Below are 15,092 nucleotides of genomic sequence, written 5' to 3'. Positions count from 1 at the left end.
AAGCTCAACGTTCTTCTCTTTCTACATGATAATGCTCTTCTGCCAATATTAAAATATAGAAAGTAATAGTAGATAAAGTTATGTTAAAAGGCCTAAAGCTAGTGAAATATTAAATGCCAAATGCTAGCTCTTTGGTCTCTGGCCCTACTTAGGCAAAAATTGCTTTAATTTACACCTGTCCTACTTCTTTAACTTACATCCTCTTAGACATGTATGTCGTTAGGTTTAAACCTATTCTTTTGTTTCTGTTCTATTCCTTATTAAAGGAAATAAAGATAGTAAAACTAAAATGGGGAATTAGAAATTAACTGTATGATTTCAGAAATCAATTTTAATGAAATGGTTTCCTTCTGTTATTATATGCAGATACTTAGATATTTTTATGTCAGTCAGTACTAAGACATTTCAGAAAATATGAAAGTAAAATTAAGTTGGAAAAAATTTAACAGTGCTTTACATTGTATAAAAATAAGTTAACCATACCTGGCCTCTTGTTATATCAGGGTAGTTTCTCTTATCATCAGTCCTTAAAAGAATCTCACTGTGATGCCAGGTCACATTTAGACAGAAATTCCAGGACTTTTAAGGAAAAAAAACAGAACTGGAAATGGCTGTTTCTATTTCTCCTCTAGGGGAAAAAAAATACTGTCAGATGGATTCTCTTTTCCTGTCATATGTTTGTTTCTCCTTCATTTGTTCATCAAATCAGTTGTCACTCATAAGTGAGCAAACTCTTCATGCATGGTTAACTCTTGTCAAGTGTTTCCACCCATGATGATGAGAAATAATAGTTAGGCTTGCATTCAACCTTTGAGCTGGATCACACTTGGATTTTAATGCAAAAGAGCATTATAATTAATCCTCCTAGGCACTTTAGTTAGGTGTATAGAAAACAATACCATATATAGAAATATAATTTATTCAACAAGTATCTATTAAAAATCTACTAAATACCAGGCCCTGTGTTAAGTCCAGGTATGCAAAGATGAATAAAATAAAACCCCACCCTATGGTTCTCACTGTGTAGTACAGGAGAGAGACAGATAAACAATGTGGCACTTGTTTCCTGTACTGGTTTTTTCGTAAGCTTGCCTTCCTTTGTCAATTCCTTGAATATGAACTTTCTTTTCAGCTTGTCTCTGGCCCTTTTCAAATCTTACACATTATTTCAGATAACCTCACATATACCAGTTGTTTCAAATACCACCTATTAAGTGATTGCTGAATCTATATCTTTACCCAGACCTTGCCTGAGTTCCAAACTCATACAATAGATGTATACCTGCTGCTACTAAATTTAACATCATTGTTACTAAACTTGTTTTCTTTTTCTTTTACTTTATTTTACTTTGCAATACTATATTGGTTTTGCCATACATCAACATGAATCTGCCATGGGTGTACATAAGTTCTCAATCCTGAACCCCCCTCCCACCTCCCTCCCATACCATCCCTCTCGGTCATCCCAGTGCACCAGCCCCAAGCATCCTATATCCTGCATTGAACCTAGACTGGCGATTCATTTCTTACATGATATCATACATGTTTCAATGCCATTCTCCCATATCATCCCACCCTCTCCCTCTCCCACAGTGTCCAAAAGTCTGTTCTATACATTGTGTCTCTTTTGCTGTCTCGCATACAGGGTTATCGTTACCATCTTTCTAAATTCCATATATATGTGTTAGTATACTGTATTGGTGTTTTTCTTTCTGGCTTACTTCACTCTGTATAATAGGCTCCAGTTTCATCCACCTCATTAGAACTGATTCAAATGTATTCTTTTTAATGGCTGAGTAATACTCCATTGTGTATATGTACAACAGCTTTCTTATCTGTTCATCCACTGATGGACATCTAGGTTGCTTCCATGTCCTGGCTATTATAAACAGTGCTGCGATGAACATTGGGGTACACGTGTCTCTTTCAGTTCTGGTGTCCTCGGTGTATATGCCCAGCAGTGGGATTGCTGGGTCATAAGGCAGTTGTATTTCCAGTTTTTTAAGGACTCTCCACACTGTTCTCCATAGTGGCTGTACTAGTTTGCATTCCCACCAACAGTGTAAGAGGGTTCCCTTTTCTCCACATCCTCTCCAGCATTTATTACTTGTAGACTTTTGGATCGCAGCCATTCTGACTGGTGTTAAATGGTACCTCATTGTGGTTTTGATTTGTGTTTCTCTGATAATGAGTGATGTTGAGCATCTTTTCATGTATTTGTTAGCCATCTGTATGTCTTCTTTGGAGAAATGTCTATCCAAGAAGATAAACTTATTTTCTTTACCGCTACAGTACTCATTTCCTCTACATCCTCTTGAATCTACCCTTTATTTGCCATTCCCACTTCTCTCGTTTTAATTTAAGTCTTATCTTCCCGGATTACTGTAACAGCCTTCACTTCCCCAATTAGCATCTTCCCATCCATTTTCCAATTTGATTCCAAAGTAATCTGTTCAAATTGCGAGTTTGATATTAACTAACATTCCTGCATATAGTTCTTCAGTAGTATTCCGCACAACTCCAGATTAAATTCAGAACTCCTTGATATGTCATATAAGGCCCTTTGTAATCTAATTTCTTCCTACTTTTTCAGTTCCTTCTCATCAGAACTTGCTTTCCCCTAAACTTGCCATGCTGTTCCTTACCTCTTATGCTCTTATCTCTAAGCCATTGTCTCTAGGACAATTTTATCCTATTTCTCTGCTCAGTCACTGTGTACTCTTTTTTTTTTGGTCTGACTTTATTGAGGCATAATTAGTAAGTTAAAAGTGTATATCTTTAGGGAATATACATAGACGTTGTGAAATAATTACCACAGTCAAGCTAATCAATACATTCATCACTTTATAGTTACTGACTGTGTATGAGTGTGTATGGTAAGAATGCTTAAGATTTACTCTTTGAGCAAATTTCAGGTATACAATGCAGCATTATTAACTATAGTCATCATGCTTTATGTTAGATGCCCAGATCTTATTCATCTTATAATTGAAAGTTTGTACCCTTTGGCCGACTTCTCCCCATTTTCCCAGTACATGTTTTTTAAGAGTAAACTTTAAGAAGCTCTCCTCCATGAAGGCATTCCTGATGTCCACTCCTCCGTTTCACCAGCTGAGTTAAGTTTTCTTCCTCCACGTCCGCATAGCACTTTGTTCATGTGTTTTATAATAGAAATGACTGGCATATTTGATCATCCTCTGTTATAAATGCTCTAATAAACAACATGGGTATAAAAAGTTGAGTGATCTAAATGTGAATCACTATAAATTGAATTTTGAGTCAGATATGGCCTATAATTCTCTTACTGAAGATAAGAGATTTCTCCCCGGAAAAAGATTAGAAACTCATTCTCACTGTAGCTGTTATCTTTTCCAGGGATGTTTGCATTTTAATGAACAAACCTTCTTAGTTCATTCTGATTTCAGCTGAATGCACCTCTAACTATCCAATTTCATCTATCAATCACTAAATAGGAAAAGTATGCAGATGGGGATTCCAAATATTTTGCCTCTGCAAATACACTGACACCTACAGTTACAGAAGCCTGTAGAGAGATGTGCACATTTCCTAAGAGAGATCCAGAATCAATGAATCTTTGAGGCCATTTGCCACTGTGAGATCTCTAAAATTACTTATTATATCCCTGTGAAGGTTCAGCAAGAATCCCAGAAAACTAAGAATAAATCATGTATACAGAAGTGCTTGGAAGTGATGCTCTCAAGGTCATATACATAGGGTAAATCTGTGAAGGAATGTTAACAGTATAATGTATGAAATACTTGTAATTTTACAAAAAGAAAGTGATTTGGAGATCAAGTAGTCTTTCTTACTTTAAAGGCAAAGAAACTTAGGACCAAAGAGGGTAATAATGTTCTTAGAAAATTTGCTATGATTAAAAACAGCTAGTACCTAAGATTCTTTACCCCTAGTCCTCTGTTCATTCCATTACAGCAGTTCAGTTCAGTTCAGTTCACTCAGTCATGTCCAGCTCTTTGTGACCCCATGGACTGCAGCTTGCCACGCCTCCCTGTCTATCACCAACTCCCAGAGTTTACTCAAACTCATGTCCATTGAGTCGATGATGCCACCCAACCATCTCATCCTCTGTCGTCCCCTTCTCCTCCTGCCTTCGATCTTTCCCAGCATCAGGTTCTTTTCAAATGAGTCAGTTCTTAGCATCAGATGGCCAAAGTATTGGAGTTTCCGCTTCAACATCAGTCCTTCAGGGAATATTCAGGACTGATCTCCTTCAGAATGGACTGGTTGGATCTCCTTGCAGTCCAATGGACTCTCAAGAGTCTTCTCCAACACCACACTTCAAAAGCATCAATTCTTTGGTGCTCAGCTCTCTTTATAATCCAACTCTCACATCCATACATGACTACTGGAAAAACCATAGCCTTGACTAGACAGACCTTTGTTGGCAAAGTAATGTCTCTGCTTTTTAATATGCTGTCTAGGTTGGTCATAACTTTTCTTCCAAGGAGTTAAGCGTCTTATAATTTTTAATTACAGCAGAGTATGTCTCAAATCAGCATGAAAATTATCCTTCTAAAATAAGAACCTAGAAGTGCATGTATATGCAAAGTTTACTGTTTATTTTAATGTATTTTGACTACAGGTGAATTTTCTTCTGTCTCTGAGCTGTCCTTTATTATATCTACCATTTTTAACTCCTATCTGCAAGCAAGATCTTTAAGGAACAAGTGCTCTACTAATTAAACATACCTTCCTTTGGTTTCTTATAAGAGAAATACCAATGGAGATAATATTTGTCACACTACCATTTATGATTCATCTTTGCTTATAAAATACATGATGTGAATACATTATAAATTCATACTTGGTGCAGTACTAGCTGCTGTAAAGCAGATTAAAATATTCTAGAATTCCCTGTTATCCCCAATGTCTTTCAGTTAACCGTGAAAAAAACTAAGGTTTGAATAAAAAGGCTTCTGCTTTCTTAGGAGCAGTATTTTACAAGCTCTAGGGTTTGTTTTTTTTTTTTTAAGACTTTATAACCAAAGACTTTGGCATTTCTGACCTGAGTTCTTTGTATTTCCACAAAAGACTTAAGCAGTTCTAGAGATGGAATCTTTAAGTTTTACTGAACTCAGTTTAAGGCAGTGAAGTATCCTTCTGAGAATAGTGACCACAACAGATGTACTTCTCCCTGTTTCTGACCTAAAATGAGATATATTTATAATACTTTATAAAAGAGAAAAATATGTATGTGAAAATATATAATAATATTCATAGAAGAAGGTATGAAATAGGAAGATTAGTCTACCTGGTTGTGACATAGGGATGATTTAGCCAGCGTTATAGGTCTGATTATTTTTTCTAAGTGAGTTAATTTTACTCAACTGTGTAACTGTAAAAATAACTCCCCGCCACACAAGGGGTCTTCCTGAGTGCCTAACCAGTCATATGATTAATACCTAGTCTACTGCTGCCTGCTGCTTTTCTGAAACCACACGCCCAATGTTTATTCAACAGTAGTACTTCGGCTCCACCTATGGGCAAAGAGAAGAGATGGTTTAAGATCCATGACAGTATTTAAATGTAAGCAAGAGACACCTCCTCCAAGTAATAAAGTATTTTGCAGCACTACTACATACTCTGTAAGTTCCCAAATCGATCATCTGGTGAGACATTGAATGAAATCTAATATTGACTGCTTGGAAGAGCTAGTCATTGCCTGATCTGTGAATCCTCCTGATATATATTGATATACTTGCTGGTGTGTATTTACATTTATCCTTCAGTTCTCTTATATTTGCTGCTAACTGGAAGCCCTTACCATTTTCCAATCAACAGCATATTTCTCGTCAAATCCTTTCCCTTGCCTCAGGCCTTTCGGGAAAAAAGAAACTTGGGGTAATACATGTTTTTCTCTTTAAAGAGACTTAAATGCTACTGGTAAGTTAACTTGATATCAACTCCAAAAGCAGAACTAATCTAATAGAGATCTAATTTACCTTAAAGATAGAATTCCTTATATTTAGTATGAGTACAAAATAAAAATTGGCCGATTTTCTGTTATTAGATTTATGCTGATAACCTTAAGCATGAAGCTGTTCTTTCTTTTCAGAGGAAATATTTAATTTTTCTTTCCAAGATATTTCAAAGATTTGTAAAGACCAGATGGTATATGTGTACTTTAAATATGACTTTTCTTGACTCTTCTAATATAATTATATATGTTAAAATGAGAGAAATATTCTTCTTTTAAAAATCTCTTATTCTTGCCCTTTAAAAAATAACAGCTTTATTGAAATACAATTCATATACCATATAATTCACCCACAAATTATATAGTTCAAAGGTTTTTAGTTTATTTACAGATATGTATAGCCATCACCACGTCAGTTTTAGAACATATTATCACTTCAAAAAGAATCTCCACCGTCTTTAGCTATCATCCTCCTCCTATCCCCGTAGTCCACTATCCAGTCTTAAGCAACCACTAAACTACTTCTATCGCTATAGGTGTACCTATTCTGAACATTTCACATAATGGGATTGTATAAAATGTGGTCTTTTATTACTGGTGTTTTCTACCTAGCATAATATTTTCAAAGTTTATGCATGTTGTAACATGTATCCGTATCTCATTCCTTCTTTAAAAATTATTGTAGTAAAAAACAAAATTTATCATCTTAACATCACTAAGTTAATTAACAGATTATCGTTGCAGTTAAGTGGCACTAAGTACCTTCACATTGTTGTGAAACATATCTCCAAAATTTTCTCATACAGGATATCTGAAACTCTTTACCCATTAAACAATTCCCTTTTTCCTCCTCATCCCAGCCCCTGGTAACCACCATTTTACTTTCTATTTCTAAGAATTTGACTACTTTAGATATGGTATATAAGTTGAGTCAGCAGTATTTATCTTCTTCTTATGGCTGGCTTATTTCACTTAGCTTAGTGTCCTCAAGGTCTGTCCATGTTGTGCCATGTGATAGTATTTAGATATATACACCACATTTGTTAATCCATTCATCTGTTGATGGACATTTGGAACACTTCCATTCTTGACTATTACGAATAGCACTACTGTGAACATGGATGTGCACATATCTCTTCAAGACCCTGCTTTCAGTTCTTTTGGATATATACTCAGAAGTGAGATTGATGGATTATATGGTACTTCTATTTTTAATTTTCTGAGGAAATTTTTTCTCTTTTCCATACTGGTTGCACTATTCTACAGTCCTACCAAGACTATGTTAGAATTCCAGTTTTTCTACATTCTCATCAGCACTTGATTTTTTGATAGTAACCAATTAATGGGTGTGAGGTGATATCTCATTATAGTTTTGATTTGCATTTTTCTGATAATTAGTGGTGTTGAGCATCTTTTCATATGCATATTAGCAGTTCATACATCATCTTTGGGGAAATATCTATTCAAATCCTTTCCGAGTTTTAAAATTTTTTTACTTTTAGTTAATATGCAATGTTCTGTTAGTCTCAAGTGCACAGCACAGTGATTCTTTATATGTATACATATATATTCAGATATATGTGTGCGTGTTCTTCTTCAGATTCTTTTCCATTCTAGCTTATTACAAGATATTGAGTAGCATTTTCTGAGCTATATAGTAACTCTTTGTTGATTACCTATTTTATATATAGTAGTGTATATATATTAATCCCAAACTCCTAATTTATCTCTCCCCGGACCGGCTATCCTCTTAGGTAATCATATATTTGTTTTCTATGTCTTTGAGTTTATTTCTGTTTTGTAAATAAGTTCATTTGTATCATTTTAGAGCAATATCTTTATAAGTGATGTTATATATCTCAGAGATATATCTCTTTCTCTGAATGATGCACTTCACTTAAGGTGATAATCTCTAGGTCCATTCATGTTGCAAATGATGCAAATGGCATCATCTCATTCTTTTTTAAGGCTGAGTACTGTTCCACTTTTTATATATATTTATATATATATATTTATATATATATACATATATATGTATATATATATATATACACACACAGGTACATACTGTTCCACTTTATATATATATATATACACACACACACACACACACACACACACACACATACACGCACACACACACACACACACACACTATTTCTTTATCCATTTATCTATGGATGAGCATTTAGATTGCTTCCATGTCTTGACTATGAACATTAGGGTGCATGTCTTTTCAAAGTAGTTTTATGTGGATATATGCCCAGGAGTGGAATTGCAGGATTATATGATAACTCTTATTTTAGCTTTTTAAGGAACCTCTGTACTGTTCTCCACAGTGGCTACACCAATTTACATTTCCTAGGAGGGTTCCTTTCTCTCCACATTCTTTACAGTATTTATTATTTGTAGATTTTTAATGATGGCCATTCTGACTGATGTGAGGTGATACCTCATTGCAGTTTTGCTATTCATTTCTCTAATAATTAGTGATTCTGAGCATCATTTCAAGTGCCTGTTGGCCATTTGTATGTCTTCTTTGAAGAAATGTGTATTTAGGTGTTCTTCCCACTTTTTAATTGAGTTGTTCAGTTTATATGTATTAAAGCTGTATGAGCCGTTTGTTTGCTTTGGAAACTAATCCCTTGTCAGTAGCATTGTTTGCAAACATTTCCTCCCAGTCCATAAGGTGACTTTTTGTTTTGTTTATGATATACCTTTGCTGTGCAAAAGCCTTTAAATATAATTAGGTCCCATTTGTTTATTTTTCTTTTTATTTCCATTACTCTAGAAGACAGACCCCCTCCCCAATATTGTGACTTATGACAAAGAGTGTTCTGTCTATGTTTTCCTCTAGGAGTTTTATGATATCCAGTCTTATATTTAGGTCTTTCATCTATTTTGAATTTATTTTTATATATGTGTGCTAGTCACTCAGTCATGTCTAACTCTTTGTGACCCAATGGACTGTAATCCTCCAAGCTCCTCTGTTCATGGGATTCTTCAGGCAAGAATACTAGAGTGGGTTGCCAGTTCCTTCTCCAATTTTTGTATATGTGTATGGTATTAGAGAATGTTCTAATTTCATTATTTTACATGTGGCTGTCTAGTTTTCCCTACACCACTTATTGAAGAGACTGTCTTTTCTCCATTATATATCCTTGTCTACTGTGTGGTAGATTAATAGACCATAAGTACATGGGTTTGGGGGCTTTCTGTCCTATTCCATTGGTCTATAAGTCTGTTTTTGTGCCAGTACCATACTGTTTTGATTATTGCCAGTTTGTAGTATAGTCTGAAGTAAGGGATTGTGGATTGAACTTTTAGCTTCATTCTTTCTCAAGATTGTTTTGGCTATTCAGAGTCTTTTGTGTTTACATACAAATTTTAAAATTTTTGTTCTAGTTGTGTGAAAAATGTCATTGGTTAATTTGATAGAGATTGCATTGAATCCATAGATTGCTTGGGTAGTATGATGATTTTAACAATATTGATTCTTCCAGTCCAAGAATACATATATTAATATCTTCCATTTGTTTGTATCATCTTTAATTTCTTTCTTAAGCATCTTACAGTTTTCAGAGTATAGATCTCTTGCCTGCTTAGGTAGGTTTATTCCTTGGTATTTTATGTTGTTGTTGTTCTTTTTGATGTAGTGATAAATGAGATTGTTTCCTTAATGTCTCTTTCTGATCTTGTACTGTTAGCATATAGAAATGCAAAAAAATTCTGTTTATTAATTTTGTATCCAGCAGCTATACTGAATCTACTGATGAACTCTAATCATTTTCTAGAAACATCTTTCAGATTTCCTATGTATAGGATCATGTCATCTGCAAACAATGACAGTTTTACTTTTTTCCCAATTTGGATTCCTTCTGTCTCTTTTTTTCTCTGAGTACTATAGCTCGGACTTCCAAAGCTATGTTGAATAAAACTAGCCAGAATGGTCATCTTTGTCTTATTCCTGATTGTAGAGAAAATGCTTTCAACTTTTCACCATTGAATATGATGTTACCTATGGGATTGTCATTGATGACCTTTATCATGTTGAGGTATGTTCCCTCTATGCCCACTTGCTGGAGAGTTTTTATTATAAATGAATGGTGAAATATATCAAAAGCTTTTTTCTGCATCTATTGAGAGGATCATATAGTTTTTATTTTTCAATATCTTAATGTGATGTATCACATTGATATGCAGATAGTGAAAAATCCTTGCATCCCTGGGGTAAATCCCACGTGATCATGGTGTACAATTCCTTTTTTTACTATTTATTTATTTATTTTTGGCTGGTCTAGGTCTTCGTCGCTTTGCATGGGCTTTCTCTAGTTGCAGCAAGTGGGTGCTCCTCTTCATTGCAATGCTTGGGCTTCTCATTGTGGTAGCTTCTTTTGTTGCAGAACACAGGCTCTAGGCACATGGGCTTCAGTATTTGCAGCACATGGGCTCAGTAGTTGTGGTACAAGGCCTTAGTTGCCCAACAGCATGTGGAATCCTTCCAAACCAGAAAGCCTCCCAAACCTCACTCATAGTTACAGGTTTTACGTCTTTAATCTTTTTTGAGTTAAGTTTTGTATATGGTGGAAGATAAGAGTCCAGCTTCATTCTTTCAAATGTAGCTATCCAGTTTTCCCAACATCATTTTTTTAAAACTATCCTTTCCCCATTGAGTGCTCTTGACACCCTTGTCAAAAGTCATTTGACCATATACATGAGTGTTTATTTCTGTGCTCTCTACTCTGTTCCATTTGTATTAGACAGAGCTCTCCAGAGAAACAGAACCAATAGAATATATATAGGAAGAGATTTATTATGAGGAATTGAGTCACATGATTATGGAGGCTAAGAAGTCCCATGATTTGCCATCTGCAAGCTGGAGACCCAGGAAAGTTGGTGTTATAATTCCATTCCATGTCCAAAGGCCTGCAAACCAAGGGAGTTAATGGATAAAGCCCATCCAAGGGCAACATCCCAAGTCAAAAGGCAGGCAGGAAGCAAAAGGGACCATTTTTTTTCTCCATCTTTTGTTCTACTCAAATGCCCAGTGGATAGAATGATGCCACCCCCACATGGGGAGGATGATATATTTTATTTATTTCACCAATTCAAATACTAATCTCATCTGGACATATTATTTTGGAATTGTATATGAATTTTAGGATGAATTTTTCTATATTTGAAAAAAATGCTGTTTGCATTTTAATGAGATTACATTGAATCTATAAGTGATTTTAGGTAGCATGGGCTCTAAGAATATTATGTCTTTAAATTCCTGAACAAAGAATGTCTTTCCATTTATTTGTATCTTCTTTATAATTTCTTTCAGCAATGCTTTATGGTTTCCATTAGTACCTCACTCCTTCTTGTGGCCAAATAATATTTCATCGTATGTATCGGGTTTTTATCCATTAACCCCCTTGGTTTGCAGGCCTTTGGACTTGGACTGGAATTATAACACTCACTTTCCTGGGTTTTTCTGAATGAACTTCTTGGCTAATCCAATATACATCACTTTTATTTATCCATTCATCAAAGGATGGACTGTTGGATTGTTTCCATCTTTTGAGTATTAATGAATAATGTGCAATTAATATTTGTTTACAAGTTTTTGCCTGGACATATGTTTTCATTGGGCTTCTCTGGTAGCTCATCTGGTAAAGAATCTGCCTTCAATTGACTCTGGTTCAGTTCCTGGGTCAGGAAGATCCCCTGGAGAAGGGATTGGCTACCCACTCCAGTATTCATGGGGTTTCCTGGTGGCTCATATGGTAAAGAATCCTCCTGCAATACGGGAGACCTGGGTTTGATCCCTGGGTTGGGAAGATCCCCTGGAGGAGGGCATGACAACCCACTCCAGTATTCTTGCCTGGAGAATCCCCACGGACAGAGGAGCCCAGCAAGCTAGAGGCCATGGGGTCACAAAGAGTTGTACACAACTGAGCAACTAAACACAGCACATGTTTTCATTTCTCTTGGATTTATCCTTCCCTTTTAAGAAGAACAGAATTTAAATAATAGCAAAGATTCCTGGAAGTCTAGGCTGCTAAAAGTTATTTTGAATATAACCTGTATTTATTGTTTTGAGTAGACATAAAGGAAAGAAAAAATACAGTTCTGTGTCTTCAGAAACTTAAGAAACCAAATGCACACTTCTCACACTCATCACCCTGGGAACTCTTACACACAACTCTGCAAGTACTTGCTGATATACTACTAACTGAATATACAGAGTTGTATTCAGAGGGGCATCAAGGAGAACCTATATCTTTAATGATGTCTTGAAATAGATGATGGACATTTACTGATAGCAAAAGGAAAATGTCCAGGTTTAGGGAAGTCATTGCTGTAATCATGGAGGTAAGCATCCATTATACAAAAAGATTTGCTTAAAGGAGTCTAAATGGGGAATAATGAAAGTAAAAGTTAGCAAGATGTCCTTCTGTATTATATGTATTCTTTGGGTGAAGTTGTTTGTATTAATATTTGATTGATATGACTCTCTTCTCTATTTATCCAACATTTCCCTCCTTAGTCCTAATCATCAATGTACTCATTCATTGACTCAGTCATTCAGCAAACACTTACTGAGTGCCTTTTAAGTACCAAGCACTGTGCTTGGTACGGGGGATACAATGATAGGTGAGTTATGCTGTGAAAACAAGGAATTAACAACTTAATGAAGAAGTCAAGACATAATAGCTTCACAAACAACCTAATGTAATGTGGAAAGTGTACCATAACAGATGGATACAAATGTTTGAAAAATATGAAGACTGTGTATAATCCCTCCAAACCATTCTATATCTTGTCGCTAGGCACTTAAAAAGTTCTATTAAAAAGTGCTATTCCTTAAAAGTTCCGTTATCTCTGAAGAGATTTAAATGCTGCTGAGAGGTTAACTTGAAGTCATTATTTTGCTTAAAATCCTTCATTGGATTCCCATTTTCATAAGATTAAGTTTAAATTCCCTTGATCCTGCTTCTGTTGTCGAAAATGCCCCCCACTCTTCTCCTACTTCATTTGTACTTAAAACTTTAAAACTCAGTGTAGGTATCATCTCATCTAGGAAGATTTTCTTGATGTTCCACAAATTGTTGATTAGGTGGGTTGTTTTTTTCCTATTGTTGTTGTCACTAAGTCATGTCAGACTCTGCAACCTCATGGACTGTAGCATAACAGGCTCCTCTGTCCTCCACTGTCTCCCAGAGTTTGCTCACATTCATGTCTTTTGAGTTGGTAATGCTATCTAACCATCTCATCCTCTGCTGCCCCCTGCTTTTGTCTTTAATCTTTTCCAGCATCAGGGTCTTTTCCAGTGAGTTGACTCTTCACATCAGGTGGCTAAAGTATTGGAGCTTCAGCAACAATCCTTCCAGTGAATATTCAGGGTTAATTTCCTTTAAGAATGAGGGGTTTGATCTCTTTGCTGTCCAAGGCACTTTCAAGAATTTTCTTGAGCACCACAATTTGAAAGCATCAATTCTTTGGCACTCAGCCTTCTTAACAGACCAACTCTCAAATCTGTACATAACTACTGGAAAAGCCATAGGTTTGACTATATGGACCTTTGTTGGCAAAGTGATGTCTCTGATGTCTCTGTCTAGGTTTGCCATAGCTTTGGTTCTTTTGTGTATTCTTGCCATCTCATCTTAGTCTCTTCTGCTTCTGTTATATCTTTATGATTTCTGTCCTCTATCATGTTCATCCTTGCATGAAATGTTCCCTTGATATCTCCAACTTTCTTGAAGAAATCTCTAATCTTACCCATTTTATTGTTTTCTTCTATTTCTTTGCATTGTTCATTTGAGAAGGCCTTCTTATCTCTCCTTTGCTATTCTCTGAAACTCTGCATTCAGCTGGGTGTATCTTTCCCTTTCTCCTTTGTCTTCTCTTCCTTCCTCAGCTATTGGCAAAGCCCCCTCAGACAGCCACTTGCCTTCTTGCATTTCTTTTCCTTTGGGATGGTTTCAGTCACTGCCTCCTGTGTATTGCTATGGACCTCCATCCACTCTGTCCAGTCACCTCCAATCATAAGGGATTTGTTTTAGGTCATACCTGAATGGCTAGTAGTTTTCCCTACTTTCTTCAATTTAAGCCTGAATTTTGCAGTAAGCAGCTCATGATCTGAGCTGATTTTTTCTGTATACCTCCCATATTACCCTGATGATATATTGTCACTGCCCATGCTGTACTATCTTGTAGTCATATTTTTATTTTTCCATATTCCCCTTTCTCACATATACTGTTACATATGAATTCCTTGAGGAAATCAGCCAGGTCTTGCTAGTATTTTTGTCCACGGTGTCTAGCATATAGTAAGTTCCCAGTGTTTGATGATGAATGAATAAATAAATCAGTCAGTGAACTTTTTTTTCTTGTTTAGAGCCAGAAGACGAAAGACATGATATCTGAGCTGAAACTTAGGGATACCTAAGATTCACTAGGCACAGGAAAGGAGAAGGAAAAGAATATTCCTGTCCAAGGCAACATTATTTGCAAAGGCATAGAAATAAGAAAAAGCCCCCCGTGTTTAAGGTGCAGCAGATCATTCTTTGTATCAGAAACTAGACACTTGTCAGAAATAAAGCTCAATCTCAGTATAAACATTTTCCAGATTATGCTGGGCAAGTCTTACGCTAGTGCTACAGAATTCTTAAAATAGGATCTTGTATTATTTTGTAGCCTAGTGAATCTTGGGTAGATTGTGGCATTTAAATAACTCACTTATAGCATGTAGAGAACAGGGAACCTCCACCTACACTGTTGGTGAGAATATAAATTGGTACAGCCACTGCAGAAAGCAATATGAAAGTTTCACAGAAAACTAAAAATAGGACTACCATATAACCCAGCAATTCCACTCCTGGGTATGTATCCAAAAAAGCAAAAACAGTAATGAAAAAAGATACATGCACCCCAGTGTTCATGGCAACATTATTTATAATTACCAAAATATGGAACCAATCTAAGTGTCCATCAGCAGATGAATGGATAAAGACATTACATACACACACAATGGACTGCTACTCATCCATAAAAAAATTATGAAGTTTTTCCTTTTGCAGCAATGTGGATGGACTTAGAGGATATTATGCTAAGTGAAGGGGCTTTCCCAGTGGCTCAGGCAGTAAAG

At 35.8% G+C, this 15,092-nt stretch overlaps 1 protein-coding gene across 8 annotated transcripts in view; it reads left to right on the top strand.

Moving 5' to 3' along the window:
* Window positions 1-15,092, top strand: part of GPHN (gephyrin) — a 546,364-nt gene that overhangs the window by 436,867 nt on the left and 94,405 nt on the right. The window lies entirely within an intron of this gene.

The sequence above is a fragment of the Capricornis sumatraensis genome, chromosome 2, assembly GCF_032405125.1.
Source record: "Capricornis sumatraensis isolate serow.1 chromosome 2, serow.2, whole genome shotgun sequence".
NCBI lineage: Eukaryota > Metazoa > Chordata > Mammalia > Artiodactyla > Bovidae > Capricornis > Capricornis sumatraensis.
Note: the sequence above shows the minus strand (reverse complement) of the source record. Positions and strands in the feature narration are given on the sequence as shown.